The 5517-nt window shown below is 38.9% G+C and overlaps 1 long non-coding RNA gene across 1 annotated transcript; it reads right to left on the bottom strand.

Annotated features, from left to right (window-relative positions):
- Nucleotides 1-2385: 2385 nt before the first annotated feature.
- On the bottom strand, nucleotides 2386-3532 carry LOC143414254 (uncharacterized). The gene is made up of 3 exons (XR_013094757.1): nucleotides 3354-3532; nucleotides 2607-2802; nucleotides 2386-2461 (listed from the first exon to the last, which is right to left on the bottom strand). It is a non-coding gene; the product is annotated as an uncharacterized LOC143414254 (long non-coding RNA).
- Between the last annotated feature and the right edge of the window lie 1985 nt (nucleotides 3533-5517).

The raw sequence follows: 5517 nt of genomic DNA, 5'->3' as shown, positions 1-5517 counted from the left end.
ATTAGGGGTATAACATGGCATAAAATAATATTATAGTCTAACAAGTGCAACAGCGAAAAACCGCATGTATTAAAATTACAGTGAACTGTCACCAAATACCCAGCAAACGTCTTGTGTTTTAAATGTTAACAGGTAAGAATAAAACTATGTAAAACTATGCAAAGACATCATAATTAGATTTTTGTTTTGTTTGGATGATGATATTCACACAAAGCATAGAATAATATGATAATATGGCACAATAGCACTTGAAAGGTCAAAGGCGAAAGCAACATTTCTTGAACTATTTTCACACGATGCTCTTCTTCTTCGTTTCCTCGTCCTTGTGGAAGACCGATCCATCTGACTGCTTCCTCCAGCTCAGTTTGACGTCTCCCTGTACTCCCTGCTCCTTCAGCTTCTGTTGGATCTGACACACACAAATACTTAACATTACTCAGACAATAATATACACTAAATTCTTCAGAATCTATTTTTAAGAGAAGATATTTAAATTTGCAGTAATATTTCACAAGAGAGTTGATGACTAATAATAATGTCTAATAAAACTACAAAAGCACATGAGATTGGTCCAAATATTGGAAATGAAATATATAAAAAGTTATTATAATGTGTGATAAAAATAAAACAATCCCAGGTGTAAATGTGGCGCAGCTACTCTTAAAGGAGGACTATTTGAACACCTTGTGCTTTTCAGACTCTGGTTACTATTTTTTGATCGCTCTTTGCAAGCGTCGTACTGACCACGTGTACTTTTATATCTTCAGTGGATCTTAAACTTGTGCACAGAGCAAGCACTCGTGGATTAAATCGAACCTCATTTTCATAACCAGGACTACAACAAGCTACAAACCAGAGGCCAAACGGGATCATGGTCCTAAGCTGAGGCATTTGGCTTGAACACTGTGGGCTGATGATTTTCACAGTACTCGAAGGATTGCTCCCCACAGCTTCATCTGCCAGGATGAAACAGACTGACACTCATGGCTCTTACATATAACTGAGAACTCAAAACCTGACTCAGCCTAAGGTACATGAGCTGAAGGAGGTGTCTGTGCAAACAAGCATGACAAAACATTTTGTGTAGACAACTTTAATACACAGATGAAATCATCTCTAATAGTCAGTGTTTTGAATATTGAAGAAAAATGTATTTATATGCTGTAATAAAGCACTTGTTTAGTGATCAAGTAGAAGTAATACTCTGCTTTAAGTTTGATTTGAGAAAAATTCTTGTTTCTATATTGTTGTGAAGCAGATACAGTCGACTGGCAGTTTCAGTGACACATCACGAGGACAGACCCAGAAGTAGTGAGAGTCTTAAGTTGTTCACACAGTCGTGCAACTGAATCCAGCCAGATTGTTAGGTCCACATTCAGTGTTGTGATAAAGCTGCAATTCAGTGAGAGCTTCAATTTTTAAATACATGCACACATACACAGATGTATGTGTGCATGTATAATCTCTCTCTCATGTATATTAATAAATAAACATGACTTGCCTGGTTCAGCGTGGCTTCCATCACATCAGGGTGGGTCAGATCCAGACCGGAGTTTATCAGGTTCACTTTCACCGCTTCCTTGTAAACAGGTGCTTTTAAAATAAGAACAAATTGTTACATCCTTCATCAGCTCTATCTTTCACTTGCATTTTCATATTCTGCTTTTAAATACATAATTTACTTGCAATTAAACACTTATGAGTGCCAAAATCTCAGATTAACCTTCCTGGTGTGTTGTTTGCTGTTTTAATTTTATATATAAGCGACAACCAGAAAACAGAAATGGCCCATTTGTTATGACCCATCCTGTCATACTAATATTCACAATAATTTTACAGTGTTCACTTCAAACCTCTGAACTGAACACAACGATTGATGCAGCTTCCATCACAACAGTGAATGTGGGTCTGGCAGAATAAACTGTGTGACCACTTGAGGTTTCTGGGTGACAAAATGTGAAGCCAGCAGCTAGGAGCTCACTGTACAGGACTGTTTTCTCACATACAGTTACTTTCACATATTGAGCAGCTGCCACCACAACAGCGGATGTACAGCAAGAACCTTTTACATTAGGGTGTAGTTTGTAAATTGTGACCAATAGCAGCCAATGATTCAGGTAGTAATGCTTACCAACATTGCAAACAAACTCCTTCTGTGAGCCACAGGCCCAGTCCTCCCATTTTGCATTTAGTAAAAAGTTTGCTGCCACGCAAGGCTCTGGTCCATTGGGTTCATTTGTTTTCCAATATGTAAATGAGGAGTTACTTCCATCCATCCACTTCCAGGACTCTGTGAAAAGGCCGATCCACACCCTTATCCCTGGAGGTACCAGGTTATCTATCTTCTGGTTCTCTGTCATGTTCCTCACACTGGCCAGGTCTGTGTAATGAAGTCTGCAGTAGCTCTGGGCGTTCGCCCATGACGCTATAATGTCAATGAAGACAAATGTCCTAGTCGACCCTGAAAACAGACCATACTCAAGTGCTGTGTACAACTGTAAATGCATTTGTAAGTCTAAACAATTAGGCCGTTGTTGAAACATCAATAAAAGCACAGAACAGGACCTGTTTTGTTCTAAGCTTCTAGTTAAGTTGAAAATCCTCACCTGTGTTATTAGAGCAGACGAATCTGAACACATTCGTACAAGGGTCATAAAACCACGGTCCATCAAGCATAAATACGCAGTATTCTATAACCCATTGGTTATCTGGTTGTTCAGGTGACCAGTTTCTGAACTCACTGGTTTCTGACGTTGACCACTGCCAGCCAACGATGTCATCATACAGCCCGATCCAGGCTCTCTGAAAGCACCAGCGGGTTTGTTTCATTAGACATAAAATATATGAGTTAGGCTGTCAGATTATCAGTAAGCACTGATATATACAGTATAAAACATTTCATATCTTGTGATATTTTGTAATTTAGTTCTTTAATTTTTTCCATTTTTATTTATAAAGATTAATACAAATTAAGAAAATCTCAATTAATTTGTAGATTTTTGCATCACAATTTTTCTGTCAAAAAGATTTTCCACTTGACAAAAATTATATTCAAATATTTGTAAGTTCACAAGATCCTAACGCTAACCTTATTCAATTCAATTCAAAATGGTTCATAATAATTCAGTTTTATTTTTATAAAAGCAAATCACAACAACTGTTGCCTCAATCTGCTTTATTATACTGTAAAGTCAACGATCAGATGACCCCATGTGAGCACTTGGCAACAGTGAGAAAAGAAAAGTGATCTTTCAAGAAAATATAGTTTAAATATAGTTCAGTACCATAAAATTTAAATAATGTACAAAAACTAAAGTCCTACTGTCACAAAAAAAGCCAGAAAAATAATTTACATTGCCGTTTGTCATGGTGGTCATTTTGCTTAAATCTACTGTGCTGGTCAGCATCTGCACATCCTGCATGTCGTCTATAGTAGCCAGGTCTATGTATTTGTCTCTGCAGTAACTCAGCGCTTCAGTCCAGTTCTTCTGTTCATAAACAAACTGGTAGTGATGTTTGGAGGCGACGGCACACAGGCCTGCAAACACAGTAAATAAATGAGTTTAGCTTCAATGCATTTCTGTGTAATCTATTCTGTTGGCAGAAAATTTGTGTCAAGAGTAAATATAACGCACTAATGCATCATCTTTTTCATTTCTGTGAAGAAAAACAATGAAAGTTGAAGTCCCTTAGAGTTACAGTAATAATCTTCATCACAAGGATCACACTTAAATATGATGATGGAAACGTAATAATTCAGACTTGCCTGATGCCGCTATGATGAACAGAGCTTTTTCCATTCTTGTATGTTCCCTGCTTTCTCCTTTGGTCCGACTGTTGTGACATGACTTCTCATCTTCATCCTCATGCAAAAGGATTATGCAAGTTACTTCCAAGGAGGCGATGGATGCATGTGTGTGTGCAGAAGTCAATTCAAAACAAGTCAAATCAGTTTTCCTTAAAGTCAATCATTTGCATGAGGGCGTCCTAGCTAATTAGGACATAAAGGGGGCGATCGTGGCTCAAGAGTTGGGAGTTCACCTTGTAATCGGAAGGTTGCCGGTTCGAGCCCCGGCTCGGACAGTCTTGGTCGTTGTGTCCTTGGGCAAGACACTTCACCCGTTGCCTACTGGTGGTGGTCAGAGGGCCCGGTGGCGCCAGTGTCCGGCAGCCTTGCCTCTGTCAGTGCGCCCCAGGGTGGCTGTGGCTACAATGTAGCTGCCATCACCAGTGTGTGAATGTGTGCGTGAATGGGTGGATGACTGGATATGTAAAGCGCTTTGGGGTCCTTAGGGACTAGTAAAGTGCTATACAAATACAGGCCATTTACCATTTTTTACCATTTTAAAGGAAACCTACTTACACCCCATCTAGAAAAACATGGATGGAACAGAAGTAATAAGATTCACAGATATTTTATATACACTTTTATACCACTTCATGAAAAAGGTAAAGCCTTCAAATCACACAAGCACGAATATCATGAGATGGGCCGGCTCAAAACTGTGTTAAGGGTTCAAATATCGAGGAGGGATACAGGAGGGATTCAAAATCACGTGTGGGGAGATGAACGGTCACACACTCAGCGTCGATCTCCACCCAATAATACACAAGCAGTTGTTTTTATAGCATCAGGGTATTATTGATGGCGCCCCCTCATGCGTCAAAGCAGACACAATACATGCATAACTTCCAAAACCACAAATGTTCTGGTAACGACTTTTGACACAGTTTGAGAAGAACATTTTCTTCACCTCCAAGCCAGGTGCTTCCAGCTCATCTCGCTCTTGCTTCTCCAAAACCTCAGATGCATGCTCTGCAACAAAACTGTCAATTCTGCAGGCACTTTGTTTCACCTCTCACCTCGCCTACTAAAGCTCCCAACCAGACAGAGGCCACTCTCATATGTGTAACCATCTAACTAAAACTATACATGTATATATTGAATAAATGCTTTAATTAAATTCCACTACTCAAAGCTTAATAAAAAGAATATAAAAGAATAAAAGATAATAATGAATAACCTGGTTATTCAAATAGCCTCATCCAGACAGCTCCTCAAAATAACCAGAAAAAATGCATACTTTACAGAGGAAACAAAGACATTTCAGAAGTACACTTCCTGACTTATTCTGAGTCATCTGTTACCAAGCAAACTCAAACGCAGCAGGTTGCTGAATACCCTCAGGCCTTTATTCAGGCCTGTTTCTAGATTATATGTGATATATGTATTGTAAGCATGTATGCAATCCTTCCATAGCTCTAGGCCACTTTGCTCAATAGATCGGCCGGACATCGCGCCGGATGAAGCTTCTGACCATCAATTAACTGACCGAGCTTCAACTCTTTAACCCTTTAAGACCTACCATAGAACCAAGTCCATCAGAGCTTATATTATATTTTTACCTGCTGTGGAGCCATTTTTGGGAGCATTTCAAGTTGCTATAAATCAATACAACCATTATAGCCTAAATTTTAATAATATGTCTGCATTAAGTGCATAGATAAATAAATAAA

The sequence above is a fragment of the Maylandia zebra genome, linkage group LG20, assembly GCF_041146795.1.
Source record: "Maylandia zebra isolate NMK-2024a linkage group LG20, Mzebra_GT3a, whole genome shotgun sequence".
Taxonomy (NCBI): Eukaryota; Metazoa; Chordata; class Actinopteri; order Cichliformes; family Cichlidae; genus Maylandia; species Maylandia zebra.
The sequence above is the reverse complement of the archived record's forward strand: the minus strand, read 5'-3'. Positions and strand labels throughout refer to the sequence as shown.